The sequence below is a fragment of the Rhinoraja longicauda genome, chromosome 40 (assembly GCF_053455715.1).
Source record: "Rhinoraja longicauda isolate Sanriku21f chromosome 40, sRhiLon1.1, whole genome shotgun sequence".
Classification (NCBI taxonomy): domain Eukaryota; kingdom Metazoa; phylum Chordata; class Chondrichthyes; order Rajiformes; family Arhynchobatidae; genus Rhinoraja; species Rhinoraja longicauda.
The window spans coordinates 429,263-451,653 of NC_135992.1; the positions used below are offsets into that span (position 1 = coordinate 429,263).

Consider the following 22,391-nt stretch of genomic DNA (forward strand, 5'->3'; position numbering starts at 1 on the left):
CTAGGTTAATTCCCGGAATGGCGGGACTGTCATATGTTGGAAGACTGGAGCGACTAGAAGGATGAGAGGGGATCTTATCTAAACGAATAAGATTATTAAGGGGTTGGACACGTTAGAGGCAGGAAACATGTTCCCTATGTTGGGGAAGTCCAGAACAAGGGGCCACAGTTTAAGAATAAGGGGTAGGCCATTTAGAACGGAGATGAGGAAAACCTTTTTCAGTCAGAGTTGTGAATCTGTGGAATTCTGTGCCTCAGAAGGCAGTGGAGGCCAATTCTCTGAATGCATTCAAGAGAGAGCTAGATAGAGCTCTTAAGGATAGCGGAGTCAGGGGGTATGGGGAGAAGGCAGGAACAGGGTACTGATTGAGAATGATCAGCCATGATCACATTGAATGGTGGTGCTGGCTCGAAGGGCCGAATGGTCTACTCCTGCACCTATTGTCTATTGTCATGATGCAGCGTTATAGACTGTATTTTGAGAACTGCATGCAGTTCTGGTCGCCCCATTACAGGAAGGATTATAGACAATAGACAATAGGTGCAGGAGGAGGCCATTCGGCCCTTTGAGCCAGCACCGCCATTCAATGTGATCATGGCTGAACATTCTCAATCAGTACCTCGTTCCTGCCTTCTCCCCATACCCCCTGACTCCGCTATCTTTAAGAGCTCTATCCAGCTATGAGGCTATGGAAAGGGTGCAGAGGAGGTTTACCAGAATGATGCCAGGAATAGTGGGTATTAGCTATAGGGAGAGTGGACAGACTTAAGGGCCTGTCCCAGTTAGACGATTTTAAGGCGACTGCCGGCGACTAGTGTCCCAGTTAGACGATTTTAAGGCGACTGCCGGCGACTAGGCCGTCACCGAACGTTCGCCGGGGTGTCGTGGGCATGATCGTGAGGAGTCTTCAATGAATTGTAGCGGATCTCGGCGCGTCGTGGAAAAATTTACCCGCTAGAAATTTCTCGGCGACAGCTGGCTTGTCGCTAGGTGTCGTAGCTTATTGCGGGCGCTGTCGCATGCTGTCCCCAGGTTTGTTAGGTTGTTGCAGATGCATTTAGAAGCATGTAATATTAAATTAAGAAAAGGCATTTGAAAATACCAGAAGATAGTTTTGTTTAACCAATTTATTTACCGTCAGGACATTTGACAGGTAGATTGGAGGCGACAGTTTGACGGCCAGGTAAGCGTGGGAATTTTGCGATGTTTCCGAAGACGGTGTAATCTCTTAGCCAGGTGCTAGTTTCACCAAAAAAAATAACTTGTATCGACCTGACTCAGCATTGTCATGGTCATTGTCGTCGGGTAAAAGAAAATTTCGGTGATCTGCTACGACTTGGACAGTCGCAGGCAGTCGCCTTAAAAATCGCGTAACTGGGACAGGCCCTTTAGATTGCTTTCTCTGGAACTCCAAAGGGTGAGGTGGAGAACTGATAGAAGTATATAAAATTATGAGAGACATAAATAGAGTAGACAGTCAGAAACCTTTTCAAGGATGGAAGTACCAAATACTAGAGGGCATAGCTTTAAGGTGAAAGGGGTAGCGTTTAAAAGAGATGTGCAGGGCAAGTTCTTTTACACAGAGGGTGATGAGTGCCTAGAAGGAGCTGCCGGTAGTGGTGGAGGCAGATTCGATAGTGATGTTTAAGAGACTTTTGGATAGGCAGGGAATGGGGGGATTTAGATTCTATGCAGGCAGACAAGGGTTGGTCTTGGCATGTTCTGCACAGACGTTGTGGCTGAAGGCCCTATTCGTGTGCTGTATGTTCCATGTTGTATGGCATGGTATACTGTATAAATCATTTTACATTCCAGCATGCATTGAATTTCACATTATATAATTTGCACATCAAATTTCAGTTAAAAAGACATTACATTAAAAAAATAGAATTATGAAAAACAATATTTGACATAATTGTAGATGTTGGATAAAGAGAATCATTTTACACTGGTAACATTTTTAATTTTTAATCTTTTTCTTCCAGGTGGGAATGTAAAAATCGAGCAAACAGTAAGTTTTGCCTAATATCCTTTCAGATCAAATCAACTTACTTATGTAAAATGTTAGCTTCAAAATTTTGAAATTGTTAACTTTGCCAAGTATTCAACAGCAAAAAGCTATTACTACAGTCTCTTGATAATTCAATTAGAACATAGAACAGTATAGCACAGGAACAGACCATTCGGCCCACTTTGTCTGCGCCAAACGTGATGCCCAATCTTCTCTGCCTACATGTGATCCATATCCCTCCATTCCATAAATCTGCATGTGCCCATCTAAAACCCTCCTAAATGCAACTATTTTGTATCTGCTTCCATCACCATCCCCTGAAGGCATGTTCTTGGCACACATCACTGTGCAAAAACTTTTCCTGCACATCTCTTTTAACTTTCTCCCTCTCACTTTACAGCTATGCTCTCGATATTTCCACCAAGGAACACAGTTCTGTCTACTCTCTATGCCTTTCATACAAGAGAAAACAATCCAAGTTTGTCCAAACTCTCCTTGCAACAAATAATTTTGTTGCCCATCTCAGAGAGCTATGGACTTGGACCCCAAGATCCCTTTTAAATAAATACTGTTTTGGGGTAAATAAATACTGTATGTACTTTCCCTTACATACGACATCCCAAAGTGCAGCACCTGTTTGGATTAAACTCCACCTGCCATGACCTGCTGCAGATAAAGCCATGATGACTGTTCCTAATTATCCCATTCTCTTCCAAATATGAATAAATCCTATCCAGAAGTATCCTCCCCAGTAGCTTCCCTCCCATTGACATGAGGCTCTACAATTTCCTGGATTATCTCTATTTCACTTCCAAGGCAAAGGAACAACATTAGTTACTCTCATTGGTTTTAGATACATTGCCTACTAGATTGTACAGGTGCTCCTCAGCTTCCGATGGGGTTACGTTCCGAGAAACCCATCGTAAACCGAAAGTGTTGTAAGCCAAAATGCATTGTAATACACGCGATCAGGTGGCCGGAAGCGAGTGGCGGCTCGCTACCGTTTGCACCATCGCAAAGTCGAACTATCGCAAGTCGAAACATCATTATCCGGAAAGCACCTGTATATGCCAAGTTTATTTGTTCATATAATCTAACACTTAATATTTATCATTTCCATTTTAGGTACTTTGTGAAATCTAAAGTTCTGACAGAAAATGATTAATATTACAATTTTATTACATAAACCACATTGCTATCGTGAACATTCTCCAACACAGTATTATACAGCACGGGAACTCATCAAAGCCAACCAGATGCACCATCTAAGCTAGTCCCATATGCCTTTAAACCTTTCCTATACATGTACAAGCGTATTTTAAATGCTGTTATAGTATCTGCCTCAACTACTTCCTCTGGCAGCTTGTCCCATATACCCACCACCTGTGAGTGAAAAAGTTGACTCTCAAGGTTTTATTAAATCACATCCGCCTCATCAAGCATTTGTCCTCTTGTTTTTGATTTCCAAACGCTGGGTAAAAGACTCTGTAATTTAGTTTAGTTTAGTTGAAAGATACAGCGCGGAAACAGGCCTTTCAGCCCACCCAGTCCTTGCAGACCAGCGATCCCCGCACATTAACACTACCCTACACATCAGGGACAATTTACACTTCAAATAAGCCAATTAACCTACATACCTGTACGTCTTTGGAGTGTGGGAGGAAACCAAAGATCTTGGAGAAAACCCACGCAGGTCACGGGGAGAATGTACAAACTCTGTACAGACGGCACCCGTAGTCGGGATTGAACCCGGGTCTCCGGCGCTGCAAGTGCTGTAGGGCAGCAACTCTACCCACTGCGCCGCCTACATTCACTCTATTCCCCTCTTGATTTTATACACCTCTATAAGATCAGCCCTCAGCTTCTTATGCGCCAAGGAATAAAATCCTGACCTCCCCAATCTCTCCCTATGGCTCAGTCCTTCAAGTCCTGGCAACATCCTCGTAAATTCTCTCTGCACTCTTTCCAGCTTTAAGACTTCCTTCCTATATCAGGGTGATCAAAACTGAACGCAGTGCTCCAAATGTGGTCTCACTAATGTCTTGTACAACTGTAACATAACATCCCAACTTTTATACTCAGTATCCTGACCAATTAAGGTCAAAGAACTGAAAGCCTCTTGACCACCCTATCTACCTGCGACACCAATAACAGGGAACTATGTACCCGTACTTCTAGATCCCTCTGTTCTACAAGACTCCTCAGGGTCCTGTCATTCACTGTGAAAGTTGTGTCCTGCTTTGACTTCCCAAAATGTAATACCCCACTTTGCTCCATTAGCCATTCATCAGCCCACTTGCCCAGCTGATCGAGAGCCTTTTATAATTTTTGATACCTATCTTCACTATCTACAATATCACCTACATTATTAGTATTATCTGAAAACTTACTTATCATGCTTCTACATTCTCATCCAAAATCATTGATATAAACCACAAACTGCAATGCCCCAGAGCTACACCACTTGTCACAGGCCCCCAGTCTGAAAAAAACCCTTCCGCCATCACCCTCTGCTTCCTGCATGAAGCCAACTCTATCCATTCCCCTTACCTACTCTAACCTCACCTCCTCTGAACGTACAGCCCTCCGCACACACTGCAGCAACCCCAACATCAAATCTGCCGACAAGGGAGGTGCCGTGGTAGTTTGGTGTACTCACCTTTATTGGGCTAAGGCCAGGCGATAACTCTCAGACACCTCCTCTCACTTATTCATGGACCATGATCCCACAGACAAGCACCAGGCCTTAATCTCACACACCATTTCTTCTTTCATCACTTCTGGCTGTCTGCCTTCCACAGTCTTCAACCTTATCGTTTCCCAACCCTGCACAGCCCGGTTTTACCTTCTCCCCAAAATCCATAAACACAACTGACCCTAGCAGACCCATCGTTTCTGCCTGCTCCTGTTCCACTGAAATGATTTCCACGTACCTCGACTCCAATACTATGCCCCCAGGTCCAATCTCTCCAGACCTATGTCCAAGATACCTCACATGGCCTTTGTCTCTTTAATAACTTCTACTTTCCGAGCCCCCACTCCCTCATCTTTACTATGGATGTTCAGACACTCTACACCAACCCTCACCAGGAAGATCTTAAAGCCCTCCGTTCCTCGACCATAGAACCATCCAATTTCCCTCTACTGACACTCTACTCCACCTGGCGGAGTTGGTCCTCACCCTTAACAACTTATCCTTCGATTCCTCCCACTTCCTCCTAGTCCACGGCGTAGCTATGGGCCCCCACATGGACCCCAGTTATGCCTGCCTCTTTGTAGGGTACGTTGAACAATCCCTGTTCCAGGCGTATGCTGGCCCTATCCCTGAACTCTATCTCCATTACAATGACGACTGCATTTCAGTGCTACCCCCTGCACCTATGCAGAATTCATAGACTTCATCAACTTCACAACAATTTCCATCCTGCATTCAAATTTACTTGGACCATCTCCCCTCACCTTTCTTGATCTCACAGCCTCCATCACAGGAAATAGAGTATCGACTGACATCTATTATAAACCCACTGACTCCCACAATTATCTCGACTACACTTCTTCTCACCCTGCATCCCAATTCCTCTGTCTACACTGCATCTGCGCTCAAGATGGTGTTCCATACCAGGACATCCTTTAGGGAACAGGGGTTCCCTTCTCCCATCATAGATGAGGCTCTCACTCGTGTTTCTTCGGTACCCCGCAGCTCCGCCCTTGCTCCCCCTCCCAGAGTCCCCCTTGTCCTTCCCTTCCACCCCATCAGCCATCGCATACAACACATAATCCTCCGACAGTCCTTTCGGGTTAGGCAGAGGTTCACTTGCACCTCCTCCAACCTCATCTACTGTATCCGTTGTTCAAGATGTGGACTCTTTTTAATCGGCGAGACCAAACGCAGACTGGGTGATCGTTTCCTGAACACCTTCGCTGAGTTCTCCTGAACCTACCTGATATGTCGGTTGCTACACATTTTCATTCACCTTCCCATTCCCACACAGACCTTTCTGTCCTAGGTCCCCTCCATTGTCAGTGAGGCTAAACTCAAATTGGACGAACAGCATCTCATATTTCACTTGGGTAGCTTACAGCCCAGTGGTATGAATATTGATTTCTCTAATTTCAGGTCGCCCCGGCATTCCCTCTCCCTCTATCTCTCCCCCATCCATATCATATCATATCATATATATACAGCCGGAAACAGGCCTTTTCGGCCCACCAAGTCCGTGCCGCCCAGTGATCCCCGTACATTAACACTATCCTACACCCACTAGGGACAATTTTTACATTTTTACCCAGCCAATTAACCTACATACCTGTACGTCTTTGGAGTGTGGGAGGAAACCGAAGATCTCGGAGAAAACCCACGCAGGTCACGGGGAGAACGTACAAACTCCTTACAGTGCAGCACCCGTAGTCAGGATCGAACCTGAGTCTCCGGCGCTGCATTCGCTGTAAAGCAGCAACTCTACCGCTGCGCTACCGTGCCGCCCATGTTTCACTAGTTTCTCCTTTTTACTCATCAAACAATTAACAATGGCCTGTTTCCTTTATCATCGTTACTTTTTTAGATATCTTTCATTCATTGTTCTTCATCTCTCTACATCATCGTCTATATCTCTCGTTTCCCTTATCCCTAACCAGTCTGAAGAAGGGTCTTCACCCGAAACGTTATCCATTCCTTCTCTCCAGAAATCCAGCTTTTTGTTTCTATCTTTGTGTATCCAACTTGCTAGCTCTTCCTGGATCCTACATCTAATCATCCAGAGCAGCCTACCATGAAGAACATTATCAAAGGCCATGAAGTCCATAGAGACAACACCTCTACAGCCTTTCCCTCGTCAACCTTTTTCGCGACCTATTTAAAAAATTCAATAAAATTCGTAAGTCACACAATCTCCCATGTACAAAACCATACTGACTTTCCCCAATCGCCCCTGTCTATCCAAATGCACATTTTTTCTTTCCCTCAGCATCCTCTCCCATGAGTTTAACTTCCACAGATGTTAGGCTTACAGGTCTATTGTTCCCAGGTTTTTCCTTACGGCCTTTCTTAAATGCATAAGCCATCCTCCAATCATCCAGCATCTCACCCATGTCTAACAATGTCACAGCCAGGGCTCCCACAATTTCTCTAGCCTCCCAACGCGTCCTCGCATATATTTGATTGCGCCCGGGATATTGAGGCTTAGGTTTATTATTGTCATAAGTACCAGGGTACAGTGGAAAGCTTTGTTTTGCATGCTACCTAAACTGATCAGATATATCATGCATAGTTGGTGGTGCGTGCTTTCAAGCTGGTATTTTCTGCCAGATGCGAGCAGGAAGAAGCAACATCCAGGGTGGGACAATTCTTTGATTGTGTTTGCTACTTTTCCAAGGGAGCATGAAGTGTAGATGGAGGCAATGGTGATGGTCTGGTCTGTGCGATGGACTCAGCTATATCCACAACTCTGCAATTTCTTGCAGTCTTGGGCAGAACTATTCCCAAACCAAACTGTGGTTTCATGTAGCCTCCATGTTTTTCTCCACAGTAAAATAATTTGTGGGAAATGCATTTGCATGCGCAAATAACTTATTCTGAGTTCAAACAGATGCAATTATTAGAATGAAGCATGACCTTTGACAAGGTTGCACATGGCAGGCTTGTGTGGAAGGTTATATTTCATAAAATCCAAGATGAACCCGCTATTTCGGTTCAAAATTGGTTTGGAGGAATGTCAAAGGGTAGTTGTGAGGGTTGCTTTTCTGATTGGAGGTCTGTGACCAGTGGTCAGCACAGGGTTTAGTGCTGGGTCCCTTGCAGTATGTTATATACATTGATGGTTTGGAGGACAATGAGTTTGGTGGTAGACAGTGAGGAACGATATCTAAGTTTACAATAATCAGTTGGGAAGGTGGGCCAAGTAATGGCAAACGGAACTTAATTCTGATCAGGGATGAAGCATGGAATTTATCCTTGGAATCCGAGAGCGTAGGCAAGATACTAAACAGGCACTTTGCACCTGCATTTATAAAGGACCCTGGACATTGAGTTCAGTTTGGAGAATATTAATGTGCAAGAACAGTTTGAGATTAAGAAGGATGAGGTTGTGAGGCACTTGAATAGCATTAAGGTAGATAAATCCAAGTTATTGATGGAGGCAAGAGAGGAGATTGCAAGATCCTTGACAAAGATCTTTGCATCTTCTTGATACAGGAAAGAAGAGTAGCTAATATTGTTCCTTTGTTTAAGCAGGAAAGTAGAGTGAATACAGAGAATTATAAGCCGGTAAGCCTCACATCAGTGGTAAGTAAGCTATTGGAGAGCATTCAGGATGAGATTTACTCCCGTTTGAAAGGGAATAGACGACTTAGCCAACATGGCTTTGTACACGGCATGTGCTGGGACCTCTTGTTTGTGATATATATATATGTGAGTGACTTGGACGTAAATGTTTTTGGGTTGGTTGTTTGCAACAAGATTTCTGAAGTTGCAGACTGTGAGGAAATTGTCAAGGTATACAGCATGCTATAGATCAGCTATAGAAATGGGTGGAGAAATGATTGATGGAGTTTAATCCAAGCAAGTCTTTTACCCAGAGTAGGGAAATCAAAAACAAATGAACATATTCAGCATAGGTATTGTGGACCAAAGACCCTCTTGCTGTACAGTTTTATATTCTGTGATGTGGCGAGCGAGGTATGCCAAACCAGGGCATGACTTACACTGTGAAATAGTAACACCCTGGAGATTATTGAAGAATTGAGATCTGGAGTAATGGTTCCCTGAAAGTGGCGAATTAGGTGGTCAAAGGTGGTGATGAAGGTATTTGGCATGCTTGCCTTCATTGGGATGGGTATTGAGTACAAAAGATGGGACATCATGATGCATCTCTACAAATCGTGAAGTGCAAGTTCATGAGGAGCATGGATAAAGTAAACACAGTCTTTTTCCCAGGGTAAAGGATTCTAAACCTACAGGGTATAGACTTAAGGAAATAAGAGATAAATTTAGGAGGGACATCAGGAGCACATTTTTCACTTAAGAGGGCAGTCCGTATCTGAAATGAGCTGCCAGAGAAATAGATACAGTTATGACTTTAAAACACATTTGGACAGATTTCTGGATAGAGTGTGAGCCATACAAACTGTCCTCGAGACCTCCCCATTAAATGCCCCAAGCTCCCTAACCTTCATGTCTTTCTCCATTGTAAAAAAAAGAGTAGAAATACTGAGTTCCTTACCCATCTCTACACAGCTTTGGTTTCCGAGGAGCTGTAACCTCTCTCTCTCTCTCTCTCTCTAGTTATCGCCATTACCTTAATGTACTTAATTTCACTGCCAGAGCCATTACCTGCCCCATTACTTTGATAAGCAGAGTTAAGAAGGAAAGCAGAAGGTCAACCTCCTAAACTCCTCCTAGGACACATTTGATAGCAGCTGCCTATACCTGGGCCCTACTCCTACCTGACCAATTTCTCTCATGATCCCAGTTTCCTTACTCCTATGTGGTTTGCTCTTCGCTCTAACATGAACATGCATGCTTTGAACTCGCATCATCCATCAACTTTAGCAGGTTCCTGTCTAATATCATCAAAGTTAGCCTTGCCCAAATTAAGAACTTGTGAGATCACCCTGTCCTTTTCCATAACTCTTTTGAAGCTAATGGGACTAATGCTAGTCCCAAAAGGCTCGCCCACCGACACTTCAGTTACTTGCCCTACCCAATTTCCTAAAACATATAACATATAACAACTGCAGCATGGAAACAGGCCTGTCCGGCCCTACCAGTCCACGCCGACCATTCTCCCTGACCTAGTCTCATCTACCTGCACTCAGACCATAACCCTCCAATCCCCTCCTATCCATATACCTATCCAATTTACTCTTAAATAATAAAATCGAGCCAGCCTCCACCACTTCCACCGGAAGCCCATTCCATACAGCCACCACCCTCTGAGTAAAGAAGTTCCCCCTCATGTTACCCCTAAACCTTTGTCCCTCAATTCTGAAGCTATGTCCCCTTGTTGGAATCTTCCCCACTCTCAAGGGAAAAGCCTACCCACGTCAACTCTGTCCGTCCCTCTCAAAATTTTAAAAACCTCTATCAAGTCCCCCCTCAACCTTCTACGCTCCAAAGAATAAAGACCCAACCTGTTCAACCTCTCTCTGTAGCCTAAGTGCTGAAACCCAGGCAACATTCTAGTAAATCTCCTCTGTACCCTCTCCATTTTGTCAACATCCTTCCTATAATTTGGCGACCAGAACTGCACACCATACTCCAGATTCGGCCTCACCAATGCCCTGTACAATTTTAACATTACATCCCAACTTCTATACTCGATGCTCTGATTTATAAAGGCAAGCATACCAAACGCCTTCTTCACCACCCTATCCACATGAGATTCCACCTTCAGGGAACAATGCACAGTTATTCCCAGATCCCTCTGTTCCACTGCATTCCTCAATTCCCTACCATTTACCCTGTACGTCCTATTTTGATTTGTCCTACCAAAATGCAGCACCTCACACTTATCAGCATTAAACTCCATCTGCCATCTTTCAGCCCACCCTTCCAAAAGGCCCAAGTCTCTCTGTAGACTTTGAAAATCTACCTCACTATCAACTACTCCACCTATCTTAGTATCATCTGCATATTTACTAATCCAATTTGCCATACCATCATCCAGATCATTAATGTAAATGACAAACAACAGTGGACCCAACACAGATCCCTGGGGTACTCCACTAGACACTGGCCTCCAACCTGACATACAATTGTCAACCGTTACCCTCTGGTATCTCCCATTCAGCCATTGTTGAATCCATCTTGCAACCTCACTATTAATACCCAACGATTTAACCTTCTTAATCAACCTTCCATGTGGAACCTTGTCAAATGCCTTACTGAAGTCCATATAGACAATATCCACAGCCTTGCCCTTATCAATTTCCCTGGTAACCTCTTCAAAAAATTCAAGAAGATTAGTCAAACATGACCTTCCAGGCACAAATCCATGTTGACTGTTTCTAATCAGGCCTTGATTATCCAAATAATTATATATATTGTCCCTAAGTATCTTTTCCATTAATTTTCCCACCACAGACGTCAAACTAATAGGTCTATAATTGCTAGGTTTACTTTTAGAACCTTTTTTAAACAAGGGCACAACATGCGCAATGCGCCAATCTTCCGGCACCATCCCCGTTTCTAATGACGTTTGAAATATTTCCGTCATAGCCCCTGCTATTTCTGCACTAACTTCCCTCAATGTCCTAGGGAATATCCTATCAGGACCTGGAGACTTATCCACTTTTATATTTTTCAAAAGTGTCCGTACCTCCTCTTCTTTAATCCTCCTAATTTCCATCACTACTCTACTTGTTTCGTTTACCTCACATAATTCAATATCCTTCTCCTCGGTAAATACCGAAGAAAAGAAATTGTTTAATATCTCCCCCATTTCTTCCGGCTCAGCACATAGCTGACCACTCTGACTCTCTAATGGACCAATTTTATCCCTCACTATCCTTTTGCTATTGACATATCTGTAGAACCCCTTGGGGTTTACTTTTACATTACTTGCCAAAACAGCCTCATATCTCTTTTTCGCTTTTCTAATTTCCTTCTTAAGATTCCTTTTACATTCTTTATATTCCTCAAGAACCTCATTTACTCCCTGCCGCTTATATTTATTGTATATCTCCCTCTTTTTCCGAACCAAGTGTCCAATTTCCCTGGAAAACCACGGCTCTTTCAAATTATTATTCTTTCCTTTCCACCGAACAGGGACATAAAGACTCTGTACACTCAAAATTTCACCTTTAAATATCCTCCATTTCTCTATTATATCCTTTTCATAAAACAAAATGCCCCATTTCACTCCTTTTAAATCCTTTCTCATCTCCTCAAAATTAGCCTTTCTCCAATCCAAAATCTCAACCCTTGGTCCAGATTTGACCTTCTCCATAATGATATTAAAACTAATGGCATTGTGATCACTAGACCCAAAGTGCTCCTCAACACATACCTCCGTCACCTGACCCATCTCATTTCCTAACAGGAGGTCCAACACTGCCCCTTCTCTGGTAGGCACCTCTACGTATTGCTGCAAAAAACTATCCTGCACACATTTTACAAACTCCAAACCATCCAGCCCTTTAACAGAATGCGATTCCCAGTCTATATACGGAAAATTGAAATCACCCTCAATCACCACTCTGTGCTTACTACTAATATCTGCTATCTCCTTACATATTTGCTCTTCCAATTCTCGTTCCCTATTTGGCGGTCTATAATACACCCCTATAAGTGTTGCTAAACCTTTCTCATTTCTGAGTTCCACCCAAACAGCCTCCCTAATCGAGCCTTCTAGTCTGTCCTGCAAAGCACTGCTGTGATATCCTCCCTGACAAGCAATGCAACACCCCCACCTCTTGCCCCTCCGATTCTATCACATCTGAAACAATGAAATCCTGGAATATTTAATTGCCAATCGCAACCCTCCTGCAACCATGTTTCACTGATCGCCACAACATCATACTTCCAGATGTCAATCCAGGCTCTAAGCTCATCCACCTTTCTTACAAAGTAGGTCAATTTTTTCTCACTCCCTTGTAGTGCCCCCCACGTATTGCCAAAGGAATCTTTCCTGAAGACATTTGACAAATTCCACCCCATATACACCGATCAGCCAAAACATTATGACCACTGACAGGCAAAGTGAATAACATTGATTATCTTGTTACAATGGCACCTGTCAAGGGGAGGGGTATATTAGGCAGCAAGTGAACAGTCAGATCTTGAAGTTGATGTGTTGGATGCAGGAGAAATGGGCAGGAGTAAAGACCTGAGCGACTTTGACAAGGGCCAAATTGTTATGGCTAGATGACTGGGTCAGAGCATCTCTGAAACGGCAAGGCTTGTGGGATGCTCCCGGTCAGCAGTGGTGAGTACCTACCGACAGTGGTCCGAGGAGGGACAAACCACAAACCGGCGACAGGGTGTTGGGCGCCCAAGGCTCATCGATGTGCAAGGGCAACGAAGGCTATCCCGTGTGGTCCGCACTGACAGAAGGCACAGAAAATTGTGGCACAAGGCACAGAAAATTTTAATGGTGATCACGGGAGAAATGTGTCACAATATACAGTGCATCGCACCCTGCTGCGTATGGGGCAGCACATGGAGGACCAACAGCATATTAGGCAGGTTGTCATAATGTTTTGGCTGATCGGTGTATGCCCTTAGTACTATAGAGGTCCCAGTCTACATTGGGAAAGTTAAAATCCCTTATTATAACAATCCTATTAGTCTTGCAGCTGCCTGAAATCTCCTGGCATATTTGCTCTTCTAATTCACAACTCTATATTGCTCGGAAACCTGAAAGGTGGAACATTAAACTACCAGTCCTGTCCCTCCCTTAGCTAGGTTTCATTAAAGGTGGTAACATCCCAGTCGCATGTATCTGTCCATGCCCTAAGTTCATTCACTTTACCTGTTGAGCCTCTGGCATTGAAATAAATGCAATTTAATTTAATCCTAAAGTCCACATTCCCATCCACACTCTGTCTATCCTGTCTACTGAACTTGCTTTCATCGCTTTCCATATTGACTTCTAGCCTCTCGCAAGTCTAGTTTAAACCCTCCGGAGAAGCACTGGGAAACCTACCGGCCAGGATATTGGTTCCCCTCCAGTTTAGATCCAATCCATCCCTCTTGTGCAGGTCACCTCTGCCACAGAAGAGATACCAATGGTCCAAAAATCTGAACCCCTACCCCATCTCCTCAGCCATGCGTGCACTTGCCCTATCTTCCTAGATGGGTTCAGAGGGCTATGGGCCAAAAGCAGGCAAATGTAACTCGCCCAATATGCCAACATGGTCGCATGGACAAGGTGGACCGAAGGGCCTGGTTCCATGCAGTAGCTCCATGACTATATTGACACAACTAATAGGTACAGAAGGGAAAGTCAACTTGTATTGCAGCACAAGAAATGTAAATACCAATGGTAAAATAAAATAAAAGAGAAAATTATCTCAGTCACTGAATGAATGTTTAAATGTGTTCATCGCACTTCCATTTGTGATTAGTTGCATGGGAAGCATATGTCAAATTGGAAAATGTACGCACAAATAAATTGAATTTTCTCTCTTTCCAAAAATGCTAATCGAACACACACAGAATCTGGCCTGTTGAATAGAGGTCTGTACTCATCAAGGTTTTATGAAAAGCTCAATAAACCACCAGGGCAGTTTTACAGAATGCAACTGATCAAACTTTGGAAAGTCAGAGGAGGGCAAATACAGTGCAAGATTGGAATAAGAATAATTAAATCTCAGAACAGAAAATATGTAAAAGTATAATTATCTTTATTGGCAATTGATTCAGATTAAGATGAGAAATATATTTAAATTGTTTTTCCCACAGGTAATCGAACCTCTTCCTTGGCAGCAGTGAACAATAACATTAATAACGGCAGCTTCAAACAACAGCATAAGGACTGGTGAATTGACTAGTGCGAGTGATTTTTATACTTCCATTTATATTCAATATACTCAGGGTGAAAGATCCATCCATTGTTATTTTATAATAGGCAACATTTGAAATAAATAAATTTTACTCTGTAAAAATATATGGCATGTGAAAACATTTTAATGTCTGGGTCCCACAGGACCCAACTCCCAGACCCCAAAAAATGAAAAGAAAAGTCAAAGTTTGTTGGAGATGCTAAGGATCAAAATAGCACTGATACCAATAAAGATATATACAATAACACTTTCCCAGTGTAAGAGTACCTTATCTTCAATTTTATTATTTGATTTAAATTTTTAAATTTTATTTGATTTATTTTAATGTTGTGCATACTCCAGGGAAGGGTAGCTGTAGATTGTGCTACAATTTATTTACTGATAAATCGTATCAGTGCACAAAGAACTGGATGAGGTATTTTTCTTTAGTTCGTTTATAGCTGCATTTATGGATATGCGAGGGTGACGGAAATATTTCAGCTGCTGGCAAATGTTTTGATCTGCAGACATTAAGGAATAAAAACCTGAAACCATCTCACTGACAAACCATGTTTGTTTTTCTATTTTCTCCTGACACTCTCAAACATTACCACTTTGGTCATATGAAAATAACTCTATGGATTAATTGGTTTTATTATGATTAATATATTTTCTTTGGGAAACAGATTGTTTGAATGCAAAACTGACTTACCTTTAAATGTGTAACAAGGAACTGCAAATGCTGGTTTAGACCCATTCCTTCTCTCCAGAGATGCTGCCTGTTCTGCTGTGTTACTCCAGCTTTTGGTGTCTATCTTTGACTTACCTTTAAATATGTGTTCATGACATCCCAACTCCTGTACTCAATACAATGACCCAAGAAGGCAAGTGTGCCAAATGCCTTCTGCACCACTTAATAGTACTGATGCTGGAGTAACAGCGTCAGTATGGGAATGGGCAGGGGAGTTAAAGTTGTTAGCAAACCGGGAGATCCAGTCGGCCTTAGTGGACCGAGCGCAGGTGTTCAGCGAAACAGTCGCCGAGTCTATGTTTGGTCTCGCCAATGTACAGGAGCCCACATTGGGAACATCGGATGTATTAGATGACATTGGCAGGAGGTGCACGTGAACCTCTGTCTTACCGAGGAGGACTGCTGGGGTTCCTGAATGGAAGTGTGGGATGAGGCATAAGGGCAGGTGTTACATCTTCTGTGGTTGCAAAGAAAGGTACCTGGAGGAGGGGGAGGTTTGAGTGGAAAGGGATGAGTGAAGGGATGTGTTCCTGATGGGGATGGAGGTGTAGAGGAACTGGACGTCCATGGTAAAGATGTGAATGGGGGTCTAGAAACTAAAAGTTACGGAAGAGTTGAAGGGCATGTGAGGTGTCTTGGACAAAGGTGGGAGGGATTGGACAAGGGGGTATAGGATAGAATCTTTGTATGTGGAGATGAATTCAGTGGGACAAGACCTTCCTTGTCAGCAAGTTTAATGACATGTTGCAGTTGTACAATGTTGTAGTTGTATAAATCATGTTTATAGTTGTTTAAGACGTTGATGAAACCGCAAATCGAGTATTGTGTTCAGCTCTGGGCACCATGTTATAGGAAAGATATTGTCAAGCTTGAAAGGGGTCAGGGAAGATTTATGAGGATGTTGCCAGGTCACTATTGTTTGGAACGCAGGAGGCTGAGGGGTGATCTTATAGAGGTGTATAAAATCATGAGAGAACTAGATCGGGTAGATGCGCAATCTCTTGCCCAGAGCAGGGGAATTGAGGACCAGAGGACATAGGTTCAAGGTAAAGGGGAAAAGATTTAATAAGAATTTACCCGATCTATTCCTCTCATGATTTTATACATATTTATTTGAATTAAACTCCACCTGCCATTTCTTGACCCATTGGCCCAGTTGATCAAGATCCCACAGTAATCTTAGATAACCTTCATTGCCCACCATACCACCTATGTTCATGTCCAAATCATTAAGAACATATAACAGTACAGCATAGAAACAGTCTGGGCCCTAGCTCTGCCTGCCTCTTTGGGCAATCGCATGGGCCCTAGCTGTAAATGTGGCATCACGAACATCTGATACAACTGCAACATGACCTCCCCAATTCTATACTAAATATTCGGACTGATGAAGGCTAATGTGCCAAAAGCCTTTTTGACCGCCCTATCTGCAACTCCACCTTCAAGGAACCATGCACCTGCACTCCTAGATCCCTCTGCTCTACAACACACCCCAGTGCCCTACCATTCACCTTGTAGGTCCTGCCTATGTTATACTTCCCAAAATGCAACACATCACATTTCTCTGGGTTAAGTTCTATCAACCATTCCACAGCCCACCTGGCCAATCGATCAAGATCCTGCTGCAATTTTTCACATCCATCTTCACCTTCTGCAAAACCACCCACTTTTGTATCAGCAAACTTGCTAATCTTGCCATGTATGTTCTCATCCAAATCATTGATATAGATGATATTTGGCACATTTTTGCGGGCCGTTGGTAAAAATAAAAGTGTTGAGTTTTATAAATTTAATGAACACAAAAAAGTTTAGACTAGGTTACGTTAGAATAGATTAGGAAATATTAAACTAGGTTAGGTTAAATTAGGTTAGTTTACATTAGGTTTATATGGCAACAAATAAATAATATTCAATTTTTTAAAAGTGTTTGAAGTATTGGAATATATATATACCAGAGGTATACAATTATTTATAAAACAGAAAAAATATAGTGACCACCACTGGGGGAGAGGAGAGAGAGAGAGTGGGGAGAGAGTGGGGGGGGGGAGATAGAGTTGGAGGAGGGGAGATAGAATGGAGGGGAGAGAGAGTGGGGGGGAGAGAGAGTGGGGGGGAGAAGAGAGTGGGGGGGAGAAGAGAGTGGGGGGGAGAAGAGAGTGGGGGGGGGGAGGAGAGTGGGGGGGAGGAGAGAGTGGGGGGGAGGAGAGAGTGGGGGGAGGAGAGAGTGGGGGGAGGAGAGAGTGGGGGGGAGGAGAGAGTGGGGGGGAGGAGAGAGTGGGGGGGAGGAGAGAGTGGGGGGGAGGAGAGAGTGGGGGGGAGGAGAGAGTGGGGGGGAGGAGAGAGTGGGGGGGAGGAGAGAGTGGGGGGGGAGGAGAGAGTGGGGGGGAGGAGAGAGTGGGGGGGAGGAGAGTGGGGGGGGAGGAGAGACTGGGGGGGAGAGAGAGTGGGGGGGAGAGAGAGTGGGGGGGAGAGAGAGGAGGGAGAGAGAGGGGGGAGAGAGAGAGGGGGGGAGAGAGAGTGGGGGGGAGAGAGAGTGGGGGGGAGAGAGAGTGGGGGGGAGAGAGAGTGGGGGGGAGAGAGAGTGGGGGGGAGAGAGAGTGGGGGGGAGAGAGAGTGGGGGGGAGAGAGAGTGGGGGGGAGAGAGTGGGGGGAGAGAGAGTGGGGGGAGAGAGAGTGGGGGGAGAGAGAGTGGGGGGAGAGAGAGTGGGGGGAGAGAGAGTGGGGGGAGAGAGAGTGGGGGGAGAGAGAGTGGGGGGAGAGAGAGTGGGGGGAGAGAGAGTGGGGGGAGAGAGAGTGGGGGGAGAGAGTGGGGGGAGAGAGAGTGGGGGGAGAGAGAGTGGGGGGAGAGAGAGTGGGGGGAGAGAGAGTGGGGGGAGAGAGAGTGGGGGGAGAGAGAGTGGGGGGAGAGAGAGTGGGGGGAGAGAGAGTGGGGGGAGAGAGAGTGGGGGGAGAGAGTGGGGGGAGAGAGAGTGGGGGGAGAGAGAGTGGGGGGAGGGAGACTGGGGGGGAGAGAGATTGTGGGGGAGAGAGATTGTGGGGGAGAGAGTGGGGGGGTGAGAGAGTGGGGGGGTGAGAGAGTGGGGGGGGTGAGAGAGTGGGGGGGTGAGAGAGAGTGGGGGGGAGAGTCGGGGTAGAGGGAGCAGCGGGTGAGAGCGGGAGGCGGGGAGGGGGAGGGTGTCAGAGGGTCTGGTGAAGGAGTGCTGCTCCCTCCCTCTCTCTCCCTCCCAGCGCCAGCGAGATATGCGCCATTCCTCCACTTTCTTCCCCAGCCGCGTCTCCCTCTAACGCAGCAAAATAAGAACAAACACAAGTGTAGTTGTTGTTCAGAAGCCCTGCATCTCCGGGGTGATTGCGGCGGCGAGAAGGGAAGTTTCACTTGTGTTTGTTCTTATTTCGCTGCGTTAGAGGGAAACGGGGCAGGGGAAGAGAGTGGAGCAGCGGCGCAGATCTCGCTGGTGCTGGGAGAGAGAGGTAGAGAAAGGAGAGGGAGAGGGGAGGGAGCAGCATCTGCAAGTAGCGGCGCTCCTTCATCGGACCGTCTGACACCCTCCCCCTCCCCACGCTCCCGTTCTCACCCGCTGCTCCCTCTACCCGACTCTACCCCCTCCCGGATGAGCAGCGGCGGCGACGAGGAGGGAAGTTTCCTTGGGTTTGTTGTTTGCGAGGGGGCCCTGCAATCTCTCGCCTTGTCCCAGCTCTGGGTCGGTGGCGATCCGCTCTCCGGGAACCTTCGCCGGCAGCTTCTGCCTCCAGTCCCCGCCCCCTAAGAGCTTGCGGCGGGACGGAAAAAATTGCGTGGCGGGCCGGATGTGGCCCGCCGGCCATAGTTTGGAGATCCCTGCTCTAGAGATGATAAACAGTAATGGCCCCAGCACCGAACCCTGAGGCACACCACTTGTCACAGGCCTCCAGTCCAAGAAGTTACCTTCCACCATCACCCTCTGCTTCCTTCCATGAAGCCAATTTTCTATCTATCCCTTAGCTAGGTTTCATTAAAAGTGGTAACATCCCAGTCACATGTATCTGTCCATGCCCTAAGTTCATTCACTTTACCTGTTGAGCCTCTGGCATTGAAATAAATGCAATTTAATTTAATCCTAAAGTCCACATTCCCATCCACACTCTGTCTATCCTGTCTACTGAACTTGCTTTCATCGCTTTCCATATTGACTTCTAGCCTCTCGCAAGTCTAGTTTAAACCCTCCGGAGAAGCACTGGGAAACCTAGCGGCCAGGATATTGGTTCCCCTCCAGTTTAGATCCAATCCATCCCTCTTGTGCAGGTCACCTCTGCCACAGAAGAGATACCAATGGTCCAAAAATCTGAACCCCTACCCCATCTCCTCAGCCATGCGTGCACTTGCCCTATCTTCCTAGATGGGTTCAGAGGGCTATGGGCCAAAAGCAGGCAAATGTGACTCGCCCAATATGCCAACTTGGTCGCATGGACAAGGTGGACCGAAGGGCCTGGTTCCATGCAGTAGCTCCATGACTATATTGACACAACTACTAGGTACAGAAGGGAAAGTCAACTTGTATTGCAGCACAAGAAATGTAAATACCAATGGTAAAATAAAATAAAAGAGAAAATTATCTCGGTCACTGAATGAATGTTTAAATGTGTTCATCGCACTTCCATTTGTGACTAGTTGCATGGGAAGCATATGTCAAATTGGAAAATGTACGCACAAATAAATTGAATTTTCTCTCTCTTTCCAAAAATGCTAATCGAACACACACAGAATCTGGCCTGTTGAATAGAGGTCTATATGAATTGTACTCATAAAGGTTTTATGAAAAGCTCAATAAACCACCAGGGCAGTTTTACAGAATGCAACTGATCAAACTTTGGAAAGTCAGAGGAGGGCAAATACAGAGCAAGATTGGAATAAGAATAATTAAATCTCAGAACAGAAAATATGTAAAAGTATAATTATCTTTATTGGCAATTGATTCAGATTAAGATGAGAAATATATTTAAATTGTTTTTCCCACAGGTAATCGAACCTCTTCCTTGGCGGCAGTGAACAATAACATTAATAACGGCAGCTTCAAAATGACCCTCTGACACCCTCCCCCTCCCCACGCTCCCGCTCTCACCCGCTGCTCCCTCTACCCGACTCTTCCCCCCCCTGGATGAGCAGCGGCGGCGACGAGGAGGGAAGTTTCCTTGGGTTTGTTGTTTGCGAGGGGGCGCTGCAATCTCTCGCCTTGTCCCGGCTCTGGGTCGGTGGCGATCCGCTCTCCGGGAACCTTCGCCGGCAGCTTCTGCCTCCAGTCCCCGCCCCCTAAGAGCTTGCGGCGGGATGGATAAAATCGCGTGGCGGGCCGGATGTGGCCCGCGGGCCATAGTTTGGAGATCCCTGCTCTAGAGATGATAAACAGTAATGGCCCCAGCACCGAACCCTGAGGCACACCACTTGTCACAGGCCTCCAGTCCAAGAAGTTACCTTCCACCATCACCCTCTGCTTCCTTCCATGAAGCCAATTTTCTATCTATTCACCTACCTCTCCTTGGATCCAAGTGGAAGCTTGTCCAATGCTTTGCTGAAGTCCATATATACAACATCTACAGCTCTGCACTCATCGACTTTTGGTCACGTTTACAAAATACTCAATCAGATTTGTGAGACACCACCTCCCAGGTACAAAACTATGTTGACTATCCCTAATTAGCCCTTGAATATCTAAATGCCTGTGTATCCTATCCCTCAGGATACTCTAGTAAGTTTCCAACTACACTGGCCTATAGTTCTCAGCATTTCCCCTGCAGCCCTTAAATAGTAACGCAATGTTTGCCACCGTCCAGTCTTCTGGCACCTCTTGTGTATTTAAGGACGACCTGTAAATTTCAACCAGGGCTTCCGCAATTACCCATGTAATTTGTGCTAACCTGCATAACAACTTCTGGTGGCACCCCTTCCACCTTAAGAATGTTCTGCAAAGATATCCTGGATCCTGGCATCAGGGAGGCAACACATTATCCTGGAGTCTCGTTTGCTGCCACAGAATTTCCTGTCTCTGCCCCCAACTAATGAGACTCCTCTCACTATCGGTCTGACCTCGCCCTTCCCCGGTGCTCAAAGCCAGGCTCGATGCCACCAATCTAACGGCTGCTGCCAGACTTTCCCTCAACTGTAAGCAACTCCAAAACCCCTCTGCTCTAAACTACAGAACTGTTCTTAAATTATTGTGATCCAATGGCATTGAGCTGGAGGTAAATTTAAATCTGTTTCCATCTGCCCATGGATTCTGCTAGAAAAATGTATAGCTTCTGAGAGACTTTGAATTAATTCTGGCAAACCACCTGTAGCCCATAATTTTACCCACAGTGCCAGCCCTGAAGATCCATTTAGATTCATTTTAGATTTGTCGGTGGCAAAGATAATAGAGCAGAGCAAGATAGACCACTCGACCCTAAAAACTGTAGTATGTCATGGCGCCATTTTAGTAGGCAGAAACTTGCAGAAACATTTTAAAAGAAAAATAACAAAAAGCTGTGAATTGATAGATGAGATATTTGCTGCATTTTTATACTGTTCCCCCAAAACACTGATTACACCGTGAGAGGCATAGCGAATGGTGGGTTTTGCCTAATAAAATGGCGGACGTTATGCTCCTTTGCGTGCTACACTTCTTTGCGTGCTACACTTCAGTATAGGCGATTTCGACGGAGTGGTTCATCTTGCTCCTCTAATATCTTTGGTTGGCGGTTACTTGCCTGAAAGCAGATCGGTCGATGGGACTGGGAAGCTGCGCAAAGGCTTGTCGGTGAACTGGACTGAGAACGTGCCCAAGTCTTGTCGATCAACTGGACTTGGACCCTGACTGAAGGCTCATCGGTCAACGGGACCAGGAACCCACCCGAAGACTCGGTCAACAGAATCGGGAACTGGCTGAAGGCTCGTCGGGGCCTGCCGGAAGGCTCATCGGTCAGTGGGACTAGAATGGCGCCGGCGAGCCTTCGGCCAGTTCCCCCGATTCTGTTGACCGAGTCTTCGGGTGGGTTCCTGGTCCCGCTGACCGACAAGCCTTCAGTCAGGGTCCAAGTCCAGTTGATCGACAGGAGTTGGCTGGGGTAATGCTTCCTGCGCCTTCAAGGTTGGCTGCAGCAGGTGCCCCTGGGACACAAAGATGGTAGGCGAGGAGA

At 45.5% G+C, this 22,391-nt stretch overlaps 1 long non-coding RNA gene across 1 annotated transcript in view; it reads left to right on the top strand.

Annotated features, from left to right (window-relative positions):
* Positions 1-14,969, top strand: part of LOC144611510 (uncharacterized) — a 31,163-nt gene extending 16,194 nt beyond the window's left edge. The window contains exons 4-5 of the long non-coding RNA XR_013549533.1: positions 1,986-2,011; positions 14,412-14,969. This is a non-coding gene — a long non-coding RNA (uncharacterized LOC144611510). The remainder of the gene's footprint in view (positions 1-1,985; positions 2,012-14,411) is intronic.
* The last annotated feature ends 7,422 nt before the right edge of the window (positions 14,970-22,391 follow it).